Consider the following 20,683-nt stretch of genomic DNA (forward strand, 5'->3'; position numbering starts at 1 on the left):
GCAGAAATAATAGAAACCAACAAGGCAATTGTCACTTTTAAAAAAGCACAGTTCCTAAGGGGGGAAACCAAAGTGACAGCCCTTGACATGCCACTCAGAGAAGGGAACTATTTTTCCCAATGCATAAACTAGCCTTGCGGTTCTGCAAAGAGCAGTCACGTTTCAGAATACCTGACTAACTTTAATGCATACCATGCTATTCTTTTAGCTCAGTGAAGAGTTTAAGAGATCTTTTAGACATCTTGGTAAGACTCAGTTCAATGATGTAAAACATTTGCTGAAAGGTACATCAATCCCAGTACACTTCAGTAGAAACAAAACTAGATGTAGGCTGAGGACTTCGCCTAAAGAAAGCAACATGTCAAAAACTTAAAAAGGGAGAATAGTTTTACATGGTCATAGGAAGTGGTTTATACTGCCATTTTATACTGCCATATTCTGATGAAGAGTGGGGTACCTGGGGACCATGCTTCAGGCCAAGTTCAGATGTAGAATGCCTCTCTTGCACCCAGGCACTAACTCTCTAATTACATTTGTATTCATTCCTGATATGTCTGACTAAATATACACCCATCAGATGTAAAATTATATTAACCTGCTTCTCACTCTCTCTATTACTTGCTGAAGGTCAGTGCTAATGTTTTATTCTTTTTTCATATTAAAAAGCTACAGGTGTGATAATAGAAAAGTTTCTAAAATTCTTTTCCTGGTAAAGCATTGCTGCTCTTACACTGATACTGTTCAGTAAACAACTGGAGAAGGAACAATACCTGAGCAATTGTACTCGGGAAAAGAGCTGCCCATGAAGCTGTGCCTTTGTTAAAACACCAGAAGAGTCTGTGGAAAGATTTGAGAATTCCAGTTCAGCCAGGAAAAACATTGTTAGTAGACGTGTCCTTCATGGACACGGCTCGGCAAAGGCACACTCATTAATTGGATGATGGTGGTGGGGATGATTATTTTTTCCAAAGCCAGATGTTTATTTCATCTTCATTACAAAGAACTCTCCTGTATTTGTTAAACAGAGCTGGCAGGATTCGATTCTCTAAAAGATGAGGTGCCAGAGACAGCTCACTATGGGGAAGCAAATGCCAACAGCTTCCAGGAACCTAAAGCCTCCATTTGATCCAGCCAGACATCTTTTGGGGGAAAAGGCCTCTTTTACAGTATTTTGGAGAGATCTGTGTCCTCTGCCTGCCAGAACATGGAATTGCAAAGCTAATGCTTGATCCATTGTTTTTTCAGCTTTTCAGAGATTGAGAAAGCTTTGGTTAGAGTTTTGAAAATACTTTGGTTTTGTTTCTGTTTCATCAAGCACAATTTGTGTCAGACTGCAGAAAGATAGTGGGGAATATTAAGGGTATCTCTTCTGTATGTAAAATAGTAGGAAACTTGCTTAAATCTTTACACTATGAAAGGAGAAACAGTTTCCCCAGGAGATACTAATAACTTCAACGTGGGTAAAAATTTGGGGTTGAAAGTTGGCAGTATCCCTTTAAAACTATCAAAACTTTAGTAGAGGAGGAAAGTTTAAGGCATAAAAGTAAAACCACTGTCAAAACAGCCATCGCCATTGGGCGGTATCTGATTGTCAAGTAATCTGCTGGCTGGCACCAAGACTGGGGAAAAGTTTACAAGTCACTTCCACAGGAATGATATTAGGTCCCCAATGTGATCAATGAAGACTGTACTTGTCATTGATCTCTGCAATTTACCTCAGCAGATCTGGTGCTGCATTTTGTGTTTGACTGACATTTTTTCATATGAGACTTGGTTTTACAGAATAGGTAGCTTTTCTCACAAGACCTAGTTTGCAAACAAGATTGTAACCTGCTCTCTTGATTAAATTTTATCGCTAGACAGTGACAAAATGTCCATAGTTGTTGGCTGGTTTTTTTTAATTGCTTATGGAATTTTAAAACTCCTGCCACTTTATTTCATTTGGACATTACTCTTACATATGCACCAAACCCCTTGTATTTTATGGTTAACCAGTGAGTCTAGTGATTCCTGTTTAAAAAGAAATAAGTTTGGGAGACGGGTTGAAGTTTGTGTATTAGCAATGTTTCAAATCTTCCTCTGGATGTGATGTTTGCCATTGGGTTGCCTTGCTAAAATGTAGGCATGATTTTGAGGGGAAAGTATCCTCAAGGGCAGTGTGCATATATATCCAGATGGACATTTGTCTCATTTTTTTAATTACAGTTGCAGAAACCCTAAGTGCTTTTAGTTTTAGTTACACGTCATTCCAGATAACAATAACTACTTAGAAATATGGTGTAACAAAGCAACTGAGATTAAGAGTCAATGCATTACGGCCAATGACTATGTTCAATAATAAAGATTTCAGTATCTTATCAATTAGCTTCCAAGGTCTCCACAAAATATATAGCTCTTTCTGCTTTCTTGCAATATGTCCTACATGTGTATGTATTTAAATGAATCACCCAAGTACAAGATTCTGAGATAATATATGCAAATAATACTGAATGCATATTTAATGACAAAATATGAGATTGTTTCTCAAAATCAACCCATTGCAGTGACTTTTATTACAATGACTAAATAGCTAAATAATCCATTTTAATAGGATGCATCACACTAATGAAACTACTATGAAGGTGTTTTCCCCCTGCGTTTACGTAGCATCTAGTGCAACTGATCTGTTTCCTATAGTCATGCAGTTAATAAATATGTAGCTTGCAAGTGTTTTGAATTAACTTTATGTAATGTAGCTGTTATTGCCTCTCCTTGCAGCCTTTAGGAAACCTCACTGTAACTGCAGACGTATTATTACCTATAAAAGTGAGCAATGATGGCTTTTTGAAAATTATGCTTAAGTCTGTGCTGTTAAAGCTGTCATGAAAATTCAGAGTGAGTGTCCTGATGTTCTGCACTCTGAAACACACCAGAACTCTCACCGGTGTCAATCCAGCATTTTGAGAAAACAAGCCTTTGATCTTAGGAAACCAGTCTTAAAAAATGTTGACTGTTTCAAAGTTAACTCTATTGCTAATCCTGTATTCACATATGTAACATATATATAGTTAAGGGCAGACTAGAGATAAGATTAAATGAACTAAAGCAAAAAAAGTTTCTCTGCAAGTCTCACTGTACATTCAGACTGCATATATACTCCTTGAATTTGACTTAATTTCTGAAGGGAACAAATGGAGGTAAAAGCTGTCAGGTAAAAGCTGTTGCAGCATCCACTGAAGTCAATGGAGCTGTGCAGAAAACAAACCTCTTAGGTAAGTTCTGTGATTTAAAGTAACAAAGGCAGGACAAAAAATGCTGCCACTATAGCTGGATCTCTTCCTCAGCTTTATTTAAAAAACTATTTTTTTACTTCCTGTTAAAACAAAATGCTGAAAGTGACCTCTCAAGAACTCTAACAATTACCTAATGTTCATATTAAGAGCAAGCTGAGAATTATAAACTTCCTTGGGTAGCACTGAATATACAACCTGTATCACCTCAAAGCTCTACCATCACCTTAATTTATATGTAGCTTGATAGCATATATAGACATCTTCTGGTGATCATCCCGTGCACAGCCATATGAAGACTGGTGCCCCACCTCAGGGAGCGTCTCATGAGACACAAGAAAATTGATACCAGAAGCCTGTAGGGAGCACAAGGTAAGTCAATAAGTGATGCACATTTATTAAGATGAGCAGATTCCGCTGATAAAAAGAAGTTTTGTGAGGAAACAAATTTAATTAGACTTCAACCGTCTCAGTATGTTCAGTGAGCACGAATAATGCTATAGAGACATACTCACATACGTTCACGCGTATGTGTTTAGCCATTGAGTGCACTTAGGTACAAAACCAAGCACAGTTTCTGTGCTGCTTTAACAATCACAGATTCACAGAATCACTAAGGTTGGAAAGACCTGTAAGATTATCAAGTCCAACCATCAGCCAACACCACCATGCCCATTAAACCATGTCCTGCAATGCCTCATCCACAAGTTCCTGAACACCTCCAGGGATGGTGACTCCACCACTTCCCTGGGCAGCTTATTCCAGTGTCTCACCACTCTCTCAGTAAAGAACTTTTTCCTAATATCCAGCCTGAACCTCCCCTGGCGCAACTTGAGGCCATTTTCTCTTGTCCTGTCACTAGTCACTTGGGAGAAGAGACCAACACCCACCTCTCTGTAACCCCCTTTCAGGTAATTGTAGAGAGCAATGTTTTCACATGGGAAAAGACATAGTCAGACTTCCTCTGATATGAGGTAGTCAGTGAAATGCATTGTGTGTCATCAGATTCTACAACACAAACTTTCATACTTTATGAGCTGTACAGCAAATATCTGTTCAATATAGTCATATTAAAATGTCACCTGCTGATTGGAGGTTTTACATTTCCATATAGTGCTATTATAAACAAAATACAATTTTAAGTGATGGATATATTCTGCTCTGATTTATGTTCTGTGTAGCCCAATTAATTTCTGGTGCAATTCCACAAGAGTCAGAATGTTAATGTCAGTATAGCTACACTAGGGATGAACAAAATCCAGCAGGATTACACTAAGTGGATAAGATTATTGAAATAAATACCCCCTTGTGCATTATATCATCATTTTTAAAAATCAAATCAAAACTTGATTCTGCAATTGTTCTCCTTACATACAGAAGAACGATCAAAGATGTCTAACAGGAGTGCTATTGTGAATGAGGGCAGCAGCTTGGACCCTAATCTTAGGAAAAATAGTAGGTTCATGCTGTGTCCCAGATTCAGCAACTTTATAACAGTGTACACTTGACAGAAGAGTAAAAAAAAATTATATAGTCCCACTGTCTCTAACAAGACTAAGATTTGACTCTGAAGACACTCCTAATTAATATTTATATGGGTGTTGCATACCCATAACTTCGGAATACTTGCCAAAAATGAATGAATTCAAATTGCAATTGGCAATTTAAAGGAGAAAGGATGCCATTCTAGATCTGCCTACCACAGTGTGTGGTCTTCATAAGTTTGTATTTCTAGATTCAAAAATATAGCACTGATTCAAAATAGCTTTTTAATCTTGCCATTCTCACTTCACTCCTCCCGAGCTCTAATATTCATCTCTTCTGTGATTTTGCTTTCTTTCCTTGAAATAGCATCTATGTTGATTTTATATTTTTTAAGGGGTTTGGTGGGGCCAGCTTTCCTGTCTGAATGATCCCCTCTCGGAAGTGTAAATGCCACCACACTTGTTTCAATGTTACACCTCTCTCCTATGGTGCTGGTTGGATTTCAGTCATGATGACTTAGGAACAGAAGCATGCCTGCCCTTAGCCTAACTTTGCAGTGTATCTTTGCAGGAATTAAAAAACATCCTCTTCTCAAGCTTTTCTAGACTGATCTGTTCCATGAATCTAGCATGTCACAATATTAGTGCTTTAAAATTGGTTGTGTTTTGACATTACTCTTCAGATGGCTAGTTGACATATAATTTCTGTTTTGAATGGGGATCACTGATTGCCTTCAGCCATTTTTCCTGAAGCTTTTGCAGTTCAGGTAGGTGAGAATACAGTTGCACCATAAGTGATCCATTATGCGCTGGTAGAATGCAAACCACTTCCAAATGGGAAAGCTCTGTCCCTATATACTGTCGCTAGTTTTCACTGCCCATGAGCCCATTATTACCATCAGTGCCATCTGAAGTCTTCTAAAAAATGTGGCTATGAACCCAATATCAGTTTATGTATTTTCTCAAATTATGAATTTATATTTCTTTAGATTCTGCTGCATAACCCTTTCGACGGAAGAGTTTTGTCTCTTTAGATTTGGAGTCTATCACTAGCTTTACGACCCAGTCTCTTCTCTTTGTTTACAGCTGGGTATTGAGTAAACCATTGACACAGTATACATTCCAGCATGTAACAGTAATTCCAAAATAGGAAAATCCTTTCTTGTAGTGTGACAACTTTCCTCATTTTGGTGTCTGGCTGTAAAAGAAACCAACCAGATGGTCCTCACTGATCTGTATTGTGTGTGAGACATTTCAGTGCTTTTATGTCAGGGCACAGATTTGCCTCATCTAACAGTGGCAGAGAAGCAGCTCTTTTGTATGTTTATTTGATGTTTGTGGTTCAGATGGCTGGCAGCGTGCACAGTCCAAGAATGGCAGTCCTCCAGATTTAATATGATGCTGAGGATGATTAGTGGAGGGAGTTGAAATGAACCGAGAGGAAACATGAAAGTTGTGTTTTGGTATTTTGTTAAAATGTTATTTTCATACAGAGCCTGGCCAGAGTTAGGGAAGAAAACAAATGATCTGTCAACTGTTTTGTCAAGATCCCATGCTAGGCGAGGACTGGTAAGTGGAAAAGGATGCATGCCTAGTGATCAAGAAGTGTTCTCCAGCATGCCCATCCTTGGCCAAAATAGAGTGGACTTGAAAGACTTTCAAGGGAGTGTTGAGCAGCTTTACTTTGTCAAACAAATGAGGAAGTATGATACCATATTCCAAGAGCATATTGAACAGAAAATAAAAAGGAGTAATCTGTAGAAGAAAAGGATTACTGGAGTGTAAAAGAAAGGTGAAGTTCAGTTTCAGAGAGGAGGAATTTTGAGGTCTTTCAGTTTGCCACAGTAACTAATATATAGCCATGTCTTTTTCAGGTGCGATGGTTTGTCATGGAGACAAAAAAAACACTTCCCCCAAAAGCTTGGGGGCTCAGCGACAGTATTGTAGAAATATTTCTGCATGGTAGACTGTCTTTATTCTCTTCCTTAAGCACCTGCTATTGACGACAGATAGATATGAGACACTGGAGGAGGTGACTGTTTGGTCCAAACCTGTACAGCCTTTTCTGAGTTCTTATGTCTTCAGTTGTCACTTTTCTGCATCCTGGAAAAATCCAAGTTAAATTTCATTTGGAAGAATCAGGATTCCTTGCTTATTATCTGTTTAATTAAAACTGGAAGTAGTTTTTGTTGTTACCTTTCTAAACTCCTGAGCAGTTCTATTTTAAAATAAAAAAATCGTAGAGCTGACTATCTCAGTGACTGGGAAGTGATCTGCAGTTTAAAGCACCTATAAAATCCAGATCTCTAACATTTCTTCTATGTTTTAATGATTTTCTGACCATCCTAGAGAAACTAAAAGCCAGAGGCCAACCACGGGAATCCAGAGGATACCTAAATTATGATGGTTTCTTGACTCTAGACTTTATATTTGAATCTGTACTTGTAGAAAGTAGAGATAAGTAGCTCCCAGTTTAGACCTGTACAGCATCTGTGTAGTTCCTGTAGCTTTTAATTTAGGTACATAAGAGACATTGTCAAAAGAATTAAGGTTATAGTTCAGGAGGAAAAGTGCAAAGAAATAATGAATCCTTATTTTATATCACTTTTTACCATACATTTCCAGGTTTGTAAAAGAGGTTAGTTATCATTGTCCTTATTTTACAAATGAGGAAACTGAGTCATGGGAAAGTGTTGTTCTTCCCGACAGCCTAGAGGCACAATTGGGAATAGAACATAAGTTTTTAAGTGGACATGGTTTCCTTTAATTATATTGTCTATATTAAGATCAGAAGACAGAGTTTTCCTTCTGTAGTCAAACATAAACACACACAAAAAAATATTACTACAAATGCCAGTAGTAGTGTTTATATAACACACTAGCAGCTTCATCCCAAACTCAACAAATTTTAGCAATGTCAGCTACTGGTCACAACATCAAGTCACAACTGTAACTGTTTACATTATTCATCTGCCATTATTAGAGATTTTGTCAGTAAAAATTACATGCTGTTCACTGAATTGCACAAACTTCCTGTGGAAAGGGAGAGCTCTTCACTGTGACAAGAACTGACTTATCTTGGTAGACAAGAGGAAAAGAGAAAAATTTGTTTTAAAACCGAGTTTTTAAAACCAATAGGTGTTTGCCCCACTACCCATTTCCTGTTTGGAGTGTGACTAACTGATTGCTAGTAGCATTTGGGAAAGCATGTTAATGAAACTTGTACTCATGTTTTCTCAGCAAGAATAACAGAGAGCAGAAAGACTCTGTGTGGGCCAGGCTGGGATGATGAATGCGAGAGATGAGCCTGAGCAGAACAGAAAACTCCTGAGAGCACTAATGTCATGAACTTTCTTCCCCACTCTTGTTTTAGATAAATGAAAACAAATATGTCTTCCTCAAGAGTTCAGCTGGTATCTTTTTCTTGCAGAGAGGATGCTCTCCCTCGTGATTCCTTACCAGCTTTGTTGTGTAATTGTGCCTAGATTTCTGCCTTTCATATTCAAAGTAGACTATTGTCCTACCGGCCAGCTGTTACTTTGATAAGTAAATGTTCTAGAAAGAAGTGATAGGAAACAACTTCTGATTATTTTTTCCACATTTTCTTACACAACCTGAGCCTCTGCTATTCTGCTGCACTCTTCACAAATATAAATTTATGTCTGCACATTTAATCACTTACGTGTGTCATTTATGTGGGCTTTTAGGTATGCAAGAGGAATTCGATACTTAAACCCATGTTTATTGCAGATATACTTGGGAAGATTCAAGGAAAATGGGATAATTCAACTTCAGTGGAGAGTCCTTCCCATTCTGATCAGGATCCTCATAAAGAAGAGAGGAAGGATACTTTTTTCCTTTCATAGTAGTCTATCAAAATTACATATTTTTCATGTGTTTGCTGGCATACAAAGTTCACATTTAAGCGTTGTCAAGTTTTGGTCAGCAAATTATCAAGTCTGACTGGGAAGGCAGAAAATGGGGAACGGATGCCTTATTTTTAACAGTGCACATTCTCCTTGGGTTGCCTTGAGTCACCTACAGCTGTCTAGCCAGTATGTCTCTGAGACATAGACTGAGGCTTTGCCTCATGCTGTGCTACATCTATTGGAAATCCACACAGTAAGTGCATGGTTTTACTTCAATGCATCAGCAAGAGAAAAAAACCTGCCAGGATTCTGTTACAAATCTCTCCAATTAATAAGGGAGTTACATTCAGAAAATTAGCTCTTTTCAGTGCATGGAGCCTTTAGGAATGTTACGGTGTTTTACAGTTAATATCAATGTTATAAATAAGCCCCACAGTCCACAGAGGAGAAGAAGCTCCTGAACTATGAGTGTATTCATGACCACAGTCCTTGCAAGGATGTTTTCTGAAGAATGGTACTTTTTTTATACATTTCATAATGGGAAGGTGAGAAAAATCTCAATGATTTTAATTGCTAGGGAAAGTGTTATAAATTATACATAAAAGTTTAGATCCTCTAATAAAGGGTAAAATGAAGTTATAAGACTGACTGGCAGGAGAGTAGAAGACATTTGTACAGGAGGGACATTAAGGGATTTTCATCTAATAAAAGAAATCGCTTTTTAGTTTTCACACTCTCTGAGTGTTCTCGAGATTTGCATTGGCATTTCATTCCCAGGCACTAATGTGCCGGTTGAGAGAATATTCTTGGTAATGAATGACATTGAACTGATGACAAAGCAGAAAGTTAGTACAGTAAGGGAAGAAAATAAAAAGGCTAGCACAGTTGTTAAGATGAAACACCTGCTGGGACTGCCATGAAAGGCTGCTGGGGAGCAGGCAGCTTCTGAACAAATAATTTTCTGAGGAAAGCTAAAAAATCCCAGCCTTCTTTCCTCCCTCTCCTCAGTCTCTTTCCTATGGATTACTGTTTTCATGTGTACGTTTTCTTCGGCACATTGTTAACAGCTTGTAATACAGAGGTTGCACATAAACAGTTTTTGTTTCCAATTGATATCTAACCAAGATTTCTTATTCTTTGCATCCCAATGGTTTTCAGACTAACATATTCTTTCTGAGGACATAATAGAAAATTCCAGCAAGCCCTTTTGTAAACCTCTAAGATGTGTTAACAGCTGTTTAAAAGGGTCTAGCCACACTGTTTCAAGTGATAGCTCCAAAGGCCTTTGCTAGACTGGCTTACAAGTATCTCAAAAAATCGTGTCCTAGGAAGCCAAAAATGGCACTTCTAAAGCTTGTCTTCAGCAATCCATTGTGTCTCAGCCTAGAACTCTCCCCTTTTGTAGGTAATGGGATTCTTTCCTTTGCAAATGCAAAGAAATTTTGACAAAAGATGGCACTGATATCCTCTGCAACCTGCTCCCATAAAACTTATCCTTGGCTGGCACTTAAACTCAGATACAACTGGCATGGCATTTTCTAAATGGGCCTGATACCAATCTAACAGATCGGCCTATGGGGGAACAAACATGTCCTTCAGTTTTGAGTGTTTCAGGCACTGAGTTCCACTAAGGAGCATTTGGACTGCAGTCTGCTCAGAGAAACATTAGCAAAGATCAAAGAGACATGCGACCTCTGGTACTCCAGTCATCAGCAGAATTAACTTTGGATTCTGGTACAGAGTAAAGCATGTTTTGGTGCTTGTTAGTCACAACTAGTATTTTGTTCACAAAGAGTGAGAAGGAACATTTTGACTGCTCTGTTGCTGATTTGAAGATCATGTCCGTGGAACTTGGCCTAAGTGCCAGTGAAGGTTTACTGGATTGACTTTACATTGGTCTGTGCTGTGGTCTTTCCAAAAGACTTGAATTCTTTATTAGGATTTCAGAACATTTAGTGCACATAATCTTACTTTAACTTGGGCTGATGGTTTCCATTCAGTAAGTTCACCAGCTAGACTGAATTGCTTTTTAGTTATAAACAGGAATACAGTGTATATCACCTTTGAAGAATATTTGGTAGCTTTTTAAATTGAGTTATTTTCCCCCGTATATTTAGGTAAAACAGTGCACTGAGCACAAAGGTGCTCTAATACCATGGGAAATATTTTGTTAATAACAATGAAATGCAGAATTATATTTTCAAATGAACAGGAACAGAATCATTACCAGACCATTGTGGCTGCTCCAAGGAGCTGACAATAAGAAATGTTTAGATGCCTTTAAAGCACAGGCTGCTTTAATGTGGTGGCAAAAGGTTTTATACTTGTTGGACTTGTGTTTTCTGAGTTTTCCAGGTGGCCTCAGATAGACCCATATGAGAAAGACACTATAGCTTATGTTCATTCTTTTAAGACAGGGTCATCTGTAAAAATGACTAGTGACTACATCAGCGGACAAGGGAAGAGCTACACATGTCATCTCTCTGGACTTCTGTAACGCCTTTGACACGATCCACCACTTCTCTTTAAATTGGAGAGATATGGATTTGATGGATGAACTATTCAGTGGCTAAGGAATTGGCTGGATTGTCACATCCAGAGGGTAGTGGTCAACGACTCAATGTCCAGACAGACATCAGTGACGAGTGGGGTCCCTCAGAGGTCTGTATTGAGACCAGTACTGTTTAAAATCTTCATCAGTGACATAGACAGTGGGGTCGAGTGCACCCTCAGCAAATTTGCAGATGACACCAAGCTGAGTGGTGTGGTTGACAGGCCTGAGGGATGGCATGCTATTCAGAGGGACCTGGACAAGCTTGAGAAGTGGGCTCATGTGAACCTCATGAGGTTCAACAAGGCCAAATGCAAGGTCCTGCACCTTGGTCTGCGCAACCCCTGGTGTCAATACAGGCTGGGGGATGAGTGGACTGAGAGCAGCCCTGAAGGGTACTGCTGGATGAAAAGCTGGACATGAGCTGACAATGTGTGTTTGCAGCCTAGAAAGCCAAGTGTATCCTGGGCTGCATCAAAAGAAGCGTGGCCAGCAGGTCAAGGGAGGTGATTCTGCCCCTCCACTCTGCTCTCATGAGACCCCACCTGGAGTACTGCGTCCAACTCTGGAGTCTTCAGTACAAGAAAGACATGAACCTGTTGAAGCGGGTCCAGGGAGGGCCACAAAAGTGATCAGAGGGATGGAACACCTCTTCTATGAAGAAAGGCTGAGAGTTGGGGTTGTTCAGCTTGGAGAAGAGAAGGGTCTGGGGAGACCTTATTGTGGCCTTTCAGTACTTAAAGGGGGTTTATGAGAAAGGTGAGGACAGACTTTTTACCACGGCCTGTAGTGACAGGACAAAGGGTAATGGTTTTAAACTAAAAAAGGGTGGATTCAGACTAGATATAAGGCAGAAATTTTTTACGATGAGGATGGTGAAACACTGGAACAGGTTGTGCAGAGAGGTGGTAGATACCCCATTCCTGGAAACATTCAAGGTCAGGTTGGACGGGGCTCTGAGCAACCTGATCTAGTTGAAGATGTCCCTGCTTATTGCAGAGGCGTTGGACTAGATGACCATTAAAGGTCCCTTCCAACCCAACCTATTCTATGATTCCATGAGTCGATGAAATACCTCTCACATAAGTAGAGCTGGTGATTTTAATAGATCTGTTCACTTAAAAAGGTATGCAATAGTGGCATAAGTAATGGCTTACAGTGCCTTTCCATTTCAAATTTTTCAGGGAAGAGAATGTATATTTTGTTTTAAGAATACTTTGTATATTAGCAGCCCTATATATACAACATTCTTCATAGTATTTTGTAAAGAAGTGGGGTCAGATTCATCACTGGTATAATTCCAGAAAAGTTACATCATGGATTAATTTGTTCTGAAATTATTTTCAGAATTGACCTATTTCAACCAGATAATTTCAGAATTATATTTATTTTTTTCCTCTCATTCTTAGCGCTTGAGTAGGAAAGAATTAGTATCATTGTATCTTGCTTATTTACAGTAGATGAGTAAGGTTTATCGGTGCAGTAGAAGTTACTGAATATTTCATTTTATGAAAGTTTTGGGTTTCGTTTGCATCAACAGTGCTGTTTTAACCTGCCATCTGAGGTCATTTCAATTATATCTGACAAATGGGTTACAGTAACCAAATGAATCACATTTCTTTTTCATAAGTAATTACAATGCAAATTGTAAGTGTTATGCCCAGTTTTCTGGAAATGAATTGGGCAGAGCTCTCTCTTTTCTTTAGATACTTCTTGCAGGAAAGATACAAATGCTTATATAGAAACTAAAAGTCAATCAATAACAGAAAATTACATTTGAAAAGCAACTTTGTTCCATGCAGCACTGAATATTAGTAGTGACTATGCGTGCTTCCAGCAGGCCAAAAAGACAAAACAAAATAAATCTTCCAAAGAACACTTTATAATCTAACAGAAAGAGAAGTCTTGGTTTGGATCAGATAACACACTTACAAGCTCCTACTTCTACCCAAACATACTAAAACTATTCCTATATCCGTGGTCTGGAAATTCATATGAATTTTTTTAATTTTAATATTAGCATTTTCATTGTGCATCCTGGTTGAATCAAAATAAAGAAAAGAAATGGGGGGGGGGGGGAGAAAGCTGATGTTGTGTGTGTTTGGAGAGTTTAAGAAAAAAACCCCACCTTCCTAAAATACAGAATTTGAAAATAAATATAGTTTCCCTAAACATTGTCAGAGAATACTGGCTTAGTAGAAACTCTGGCAGAAGAACATTGTGTAATAAACTACAGTGTTTCCTGCAGCACCCAGGGTTTTCTTTGAAATGTGTCCCACTGAAAATCAGGTCATGCTGTATTTTCAAAAATCACAGCTTCTGTTACTTTGGCTGTGATAACAATGACATTGGTGTGTATTAAATTGGTTACCATCAGTGTGATATCTAAGATGTGGGCAGTTAATATGAAATGTTTGGTTATTGCCAGCAGAGCCCCTGTTTGTTGCCAAAGAGTAGGTAGTTTATGAATGTTTTCATGAATGTCTTGTTTCCATTTAACAATTGTGTACTGCTGTGAAGTACAGGAAACACTAATAGAGGCCAGACTGACTCCTTCATTCAAGCTAATTAGCTTTTTCACAGAAGTTGATGTAGACAACTAAACCTGAAGTACAAAGAAAAGTTGCTTGAAAGAACTGAGATACAGCCCTTAAGAAACACAGTTATGCTTCTTTTCTCAGAAGTGATATTCAGAGATACTTATTTTTGGGGCTTGAGTTAGGGACAGTGATGAGAGGAGTTTAGCTCCTGACTGTCTTGGAACCTTGAGCAGTAGCCTGGCAGAAGTGCTGGGTGAAATGAGAACAAGTTAGGGGCACAGCAGAATGATGCCACTGAAAGCAAGCCTGTGCTGATATCAAAACTGCACTTTAATATGGGGCAGAATATTCTTCCTTAATCTACCTTCCATGGAGATAGAAGTGTTCTTCATGTTGTGTGTCAAGTTGCAGAAACTCTGCCTAATGGCTTGCATTATAATTTAAGTTAATTATGCCCTGATACATCTTGAGGAATCTTGATAACAAAAAGAAGCTTCTCAAATCATCTTTAAAACCATCCATCATTTTGCTTGGCCAGAAGTTCTTCCAGATGTTTCATCATCACTATGTGAATTTGAGACCCATTTTAGTTAGGAGCTTAACGAAATTACTAAATCCCAAAGACACTAGGAACTGTGGCAGAAATTCTCTTTTTCAGTTCCAACAGACTTAATTTTTTGTGGTCATTTTGCAATATTCCCGGGCTGTGTGGATTTAAACAATGCATTTGCTGGTCTGAACTAAAGCTATGGCTGAAATAAAGCGTACAGAACAAGTTTGGTTGTAATATAGCAGTGATCATGTTGTATTGTATGTAGTATGATGACAAAAGCATAGAATTTATAGTAAGACTCTTGAATCCTGCTCTTTCCCTGAAATCTGCCTGGATGTACTGTTTCGTTTCTGGGGGCAGGGGAAGCAAAACTAGAAGAGAGTGCAGTTCTGTACCTTGTGTCTTCGTGAAAGAATAGCTGGGAGTCAATTACTACATGGAGAATGTTGTAGGAACATGCATCCATTGACCTATTTCATCCAGGTTTCCTAATAGAGAGGATGACCAGTACCTCTGATGTTAAATGTACCCCTAATATTAGCAGAAAATTAAGAAAAGCGCAAGGTTTGGCTTTTAAAATAACTATATTTACCATAGTTTAAAAGTCATTCAGGTGCCTAAAAAAATTGAAGGCCTTTGATAGGACCTAGGTGCATGAGACATCTGCACAGGCTACTGTGTCCATATGCAGGGGGATAGCCTGCATATTTAAACTCTGATTAGATGCCCATGTTTGAAAAGGAAAAATTAAAGAGAGACTTTCTCAGTACCTATGGACTACTTAAAAACCATTTGTGAAGCAAATTCAAGCTCTTGGGTTTTTGAGAGATAATTACTGCCATAAAAGTCAGAAATGTCCTTGACATGCTTCATTGGAAAGAACGCTGCTTCACACTAACAATAACTTGATTTGGTTACCTTAATCTACTAGTGGTATAAGGAAAAATCTGAGTCTGGTATGCAGTGCCAACTCCATTTTAATCAGTGAGGAAGCAAGGAGTATGAAGGAAGAGAGAGATGAGGATGAAGTGTAGTTGTCTTTCTAGCCTGAAGATAAAACCAGTGGCATCAAAAAGCTTCCTGTTCAATTTCTGAGATTATCATTAGGTTTTTTTTGGCATTGGGAATTAGTTGCTAAAGCCATTCTGCAAGGGCAAGAGGCCTTGAAGGACTAAAGTATTGGTTACCTTTATCACAGGCAAGAATTTGCCTCACTCTACATTGTTTTAAGCTCAACTAGTTTTCTGGCTTTTGCAGGGGAAAAGAACTAACTTCCTCTGATATTGGAGAGGTTTTCTATTCCTTTTTTTTTTTGCCTGTCCTCATCAATTCTCGTGACAATTTTCAAAAGACAAAAGCATAGTCTCATCGATAGGGTCCACAGTGTGTGCACATAGTGTGAGTCACTATCATTCTCTGTACAGTCAGTAGATTCCCAAGTAAGTCCTTTCTTTAAAAACCAAAAATATTTGGGTAAATGTAAATGTATTTGGGAAATTCTGGGTAAACCCCAAATCCCTTACAAGCTGGGTGGTTTTTATTTCGAAGAACAGGTATCACCTTTTAACTAAAGTTATCTACCTGCCTTGCAAACTGTCAGTACTTGTGATGGACTGACTGACTTTTCCTGTAAGAAATCATGAGGCTGAGATTACAGGAAGAGTTTATTTATCCTCAATAAAATCCTCTTGTATTCATTTCTGTTGCCTAGTAGAATAATTTTTCGCCCCTTTATTTGGATCTGTGCCAAAAATCTTTGTCATCCCACATTTAGGCCTTGGCAAGTTGGGAATATGGCTGTGGTACTTGAGTTTGTTATTTAATGCTTGTACTGTTCTTAGTTACACTGATGAAGACAATCAAAACTAATCTCATTTCCCAGAGAAAAATAAATATCGCACACTCCAAAATAATTCCACCAGCCATTACCTTCCTCAGCCTCCAAAGTCACAGATGTTGTTTTCTCCGAGCTGTCAGTTTTATCCAGTTTGGTAGGAAGATTGGAGCAGGAAGCTATCTGTGGAATTGTACAATTTTCTGTATGCCATGATGGCCATCCAGAGAAATAACCTTCACCCAATGCAATATTTAGAAATGTAACATTGTCAAAACTTATTTTTTGCAATGCACTTATTAAAAATTATTGTAGCTAATAGCTTAGTAATTGCAACCAAAGATGAAAAGGACACAAAGATCATCAGATGAGCAGGTCCCAGGAAATGACCTAATCATTGTTTTTAACACTGTTAGCTTTCCTGTTAGTGTATAGTTCAGCATCAGCCTCTGGCATATTGGTACTTAAAACATTTATTATGATCCTAAATAGCAAGAAGCTTCCTAAAATAAATCTGCTAACAAGTAGAATTGTACAATCAGACTGATATTAAGTACTGTAAGGCAAAATTTTGAAAGAAAATAATCTCTTCTTTCTATGTAAGCAAGGTAACATCTCTTCTCTAGCCCCAGGTAGGCTTCGAAGATTCAGGTGACTGATTTAGTTGAAAAAACACCATGACATTTTTTTGTAATTATTTTCTCTGAGATCTCAGTATAAGTTGTTACTTCATCAGCATAGTGCATGCCTTTTCAACAGGAGGTTCAAGTTGCTCAAAGCAAACTTGAAAGGTTGATATAACATGACATTTTATCATGTCATAAATGATCTATGACAACAGGGAAATGGTCCTTAATATCAGGATGACTTAGAGAGCCTAAATCAAACTTCTTCTCTGAGTTACTCTCTAAAGAGGCTTGTCTCACCTAATTGACTACAGAAGAAGAAGCAACCTCCTAACATGGGTGTTTGCATGTGAATAGTCTCCCTAAATGTCCAAGGTACTTTTGCAACACAGAACTGAAAATGCAAAATGTAAACACTCCCACATTGTTAGTGTTGATAAATGACTTGCAATATTTACTTTGAGGAGCTTCAGACTTTTAATGTTAATAGATAGAAAATCAAAGATGCCACCTTTTAATAATTAAATTCATCATTCAAAACCATGAAGTTCATTTCAGGTGGAGGTATCTATTGCCACAGCTCCAGTGAAAGCTGATTTTGAATTCTTGACTGAGATCTGTATATTCCCTTCCCAGGTCTGTTCTCTACCTATAAAATAACAAGCAACTAAAAAAAATTGAGCAGTATATGTCTCTATAATTTTACTGCTATAAAATCTTTTCAGATACAGGAAGGATAAGAATTTGACATATACACATATGACTTAATTTGAACAGAAAACACAATAGAAAGTTTGTGAAGTGATTTGTGAGTGCTTTTGTTAAAACTAAACTTCCTAAGAATATCTTGGTTTTGCTTTATCACCTTCATTCTTGGTGATGGATAAAGTGGCTGAAAGAATTAATTTTACTAATACATACTCGTTCACCCCAGGTAATTGCTAAAATATTGGTTTTGCATTTAAATTTGTGTCTCCTAGCAGGAGGGCAACTGTAAAACATTTTCCTTAGTACCAACCATTTGAATCAGTGAGGAAGCAAGGAGTAAATACCCAGTTCAAGATATTAAATTTTAAAGCTTATGCTTATTTTTTAGTAGCACACAATAGTCTTCTCAAAAATACTGAAGAAATTACTATTATAATTAGAGTAGCATATGAACTTCTAACTGCCAGTTGAACAACTTTGTCTTTCACACTTTTGGTTGCATCAATTGATCACAATTTGCTTTTGCCACTGTTGGAGCCCATTTTGACAAGGCCTGTGACAACACTTTGCTCCTCAGCACTTTTAACATTCAGCTTACAATTCCTGGATGACATCCAAAATCACAAAGTGACAGTTGTTTTCTAAGTTATAAACACAGCTTTGAATCCATTAAAGACTATTCTGCTGTTTCTTCTGTGACTTCAACTGTTCTGTCACGGAAAGAACCAGGCAAAGTTTCTTTGCTCCTCAACAATGTAATACGTCACGGCTCATTTGAAATAACATCTCCACAAAGCAAACCTTTATAGCAGAAGCTAAGTGTAGCACCCTCGAGTGGCATCCGACAGTTTGTAATACAGAGCAAATAAGGTTGGAGATTGTTATTCCCCAGAGCATTTTATGCAAAGGAGCTTAGATCAAGCAAGAATGACTTAAAATGCCATGGGTTTCATGCTGTAGAAGGCTGGGTTTAAATTCTGTATATCTGCAGCCAAGTTCCTAAAATGCATAACAATCTTTTAATCTCTTCCTTTTATCAAAATTTATGATAAAAAAGGAGAAGAAATCAGCAATGAAAATAGGTTTTATGTGTACTGAAATAGTACATAGTACTGCTGGAAATCCTGTAAAAGTGGAAGGACACCTGGTCTCCGGAGAGCAGTAATACTGCATTTCTTTAAGCCTCTTAATCAGCTTTCTGAATTGGTGAGCAGACAGTCCATCTTCTATTTTATTTAAGTAGAACAAACAGAATCAGGTAGAATAACTGCCAGAAACATGTGGAACTGGATGACTATGAGTAATTGGAGAAAAGAATTTTGGAACTATAAAATTAGTCAAAGAATTGTGGAATTACCTTTCAAAACCTTAAATTAATCCTAATAAATTTTTTTTGTGACCCAAGTATCTCTAAGACATTTCCTTGTCTGAAAGAAATTGATGGAAGCTCCATGGTGAAGCCACTTAGAAACAGGGAAAATAAGGCAGGCAAAAATCCATTGTAGAGAATAATTCTGTTTTGAGAAAGGAAATTCAATAAGATGCAATTCTTTTCTACTGTGGTGAGTGAAATAAAATGGCAAGTATTGAATAGTGCAAATATATTAGTTATTGTCCAAGATTCAGATGAATAGTTGTGGTTCTCACACTGAGAGCTGTAAACAATCTTTTCCTTCCTTTGTCATGGGCAAGTGTAAGCAATAACCACCCCAGATTCATAGGTTTATACTGATAGCCCCCATAAGTAAAAATAATCCAGGCAGAATTTGTGTTCGTTCTTAACTTTGTGCCATTAATAATTCGAAGTTCTAAAAGACAGTTAACATGGGACTGTGTTTCTGCCTTTTTCTGCCCTGTTACAAAGGGGTTCAGCTGGGACAGAGTTAATTTTCTTCATAGGAGACCATACGGTGCTGTGTTTTAGATTTATGACTGAAACAGTGTTGGTAACAAAACAATGCTTTAGCTATTGCTGAACAGTGCTTACACAGCATCAAGGCCTTCTCTGTTTCTCACTCTACCCCACACAACAAGTAGGCTGGGGGTGGGCAAGAGATTGTGCAGGGACACAGACAGGACAGGTGACCCCAAATAACCAAAGGGATATCCCATACCACATAACGTCATGCTCAGCGATAAAAACTGAGGGTGTAGTTTTAACAAAGTAGCCATTGCTCAAGAGACTGGCTGGGCATCAGTCTGTTTGTGGGAGGTGCTGAGTGATTGCCTTTGCATCACTTGTGGTTTTTTTCTCTTTCCTTCGCTTATTAAACCGTCTTTAACTGGACCCACAAGTTTTTCTCACTTTTGCTCTTCCTGTTCTCTGCCCTGTCCTGCTGTATTTACTGGCTGGGGTCAACCCACCACAAAAGGAGTGAACTTAACAATAAACAGTTTGGATTAACAAAATGGGTCTTTCAGTGATGTCATAAACTCAACAAGAGATGGAAAAATGAATAAATATGAACTCTGAAGGAGAAGAACAAATAACTTATTTTTGTGATAGAGCAACCACTAGGCTAAAATAAGTCTAAAATAAGAAAGCTAGTTGTACCTTTACTTCCAGATGAAGTACAATAATCTTGCTGAATTATAGTATTTGTTCTTTTCCAGTTCAAAAATTGCCTGAAAATTATTGCCTGAAAAAATCACAGTACCTTTCTGAAAACAATTGCATGCTTTTGTGGATATCTGCATTGCACCACTTTTACACTGCCCAGGAAGTTTTTTCCTTTGCATAAGAATGCCATTAGGTTTTCGTAATGGTATGCAGGTGGTCTGGAAAGAGTGAGAATCCAGAGTATCATTGTCTGGTTTTAGAGATATAAACCCATTCCCTCTTACTAAAGGAAACAATGAGTTAAAAGGGAAAGTCAAACCCAAACTAGTAGACAACTATCCCTTGCTCTGTCAGTTTAGAAAAAACTTAGCAAGTGGTGATTGGTATAAGTATTGTTAACCAAGAAAACTACTAAAGCATTCAGTTTCCACAATAAAAAAAAACCCAAAACCCTCTACAACTGAGTTACCTCATAATTTTTCATCTTCATACCTTGTAACCTGAGGGGAACAGTATTAGAGAAAGTTTAATACTTGATAAAACAAAAGTGTTAAGAAACCAAGAGCCAATCATCTTTTTCTCCAAGTTCACAGTTGATCTGAAGCACCACCTTTTCTGTAACACAATCCTGAAGAAAAAATCTTGATCTTTATTCAAATATTGCACAGAGTCCTTTTGATGTGTGCAGG

This window comes from Gavia stellata, chromosome 7 (genome assembly GCF_030936135.1).
Source record: "Gavia stellata isolate bGavSte3 chromosome 7, bGavSte3.hap2, whole genome shotgun sequence".
In the NCBI taxonomy this organism is placed as follows: domain Eukaryota; kingdom Metazoa; phylum Chordata; class Aves; order Gaviiformes; family Gaviidae; genus Gavia; species Gavia stellata.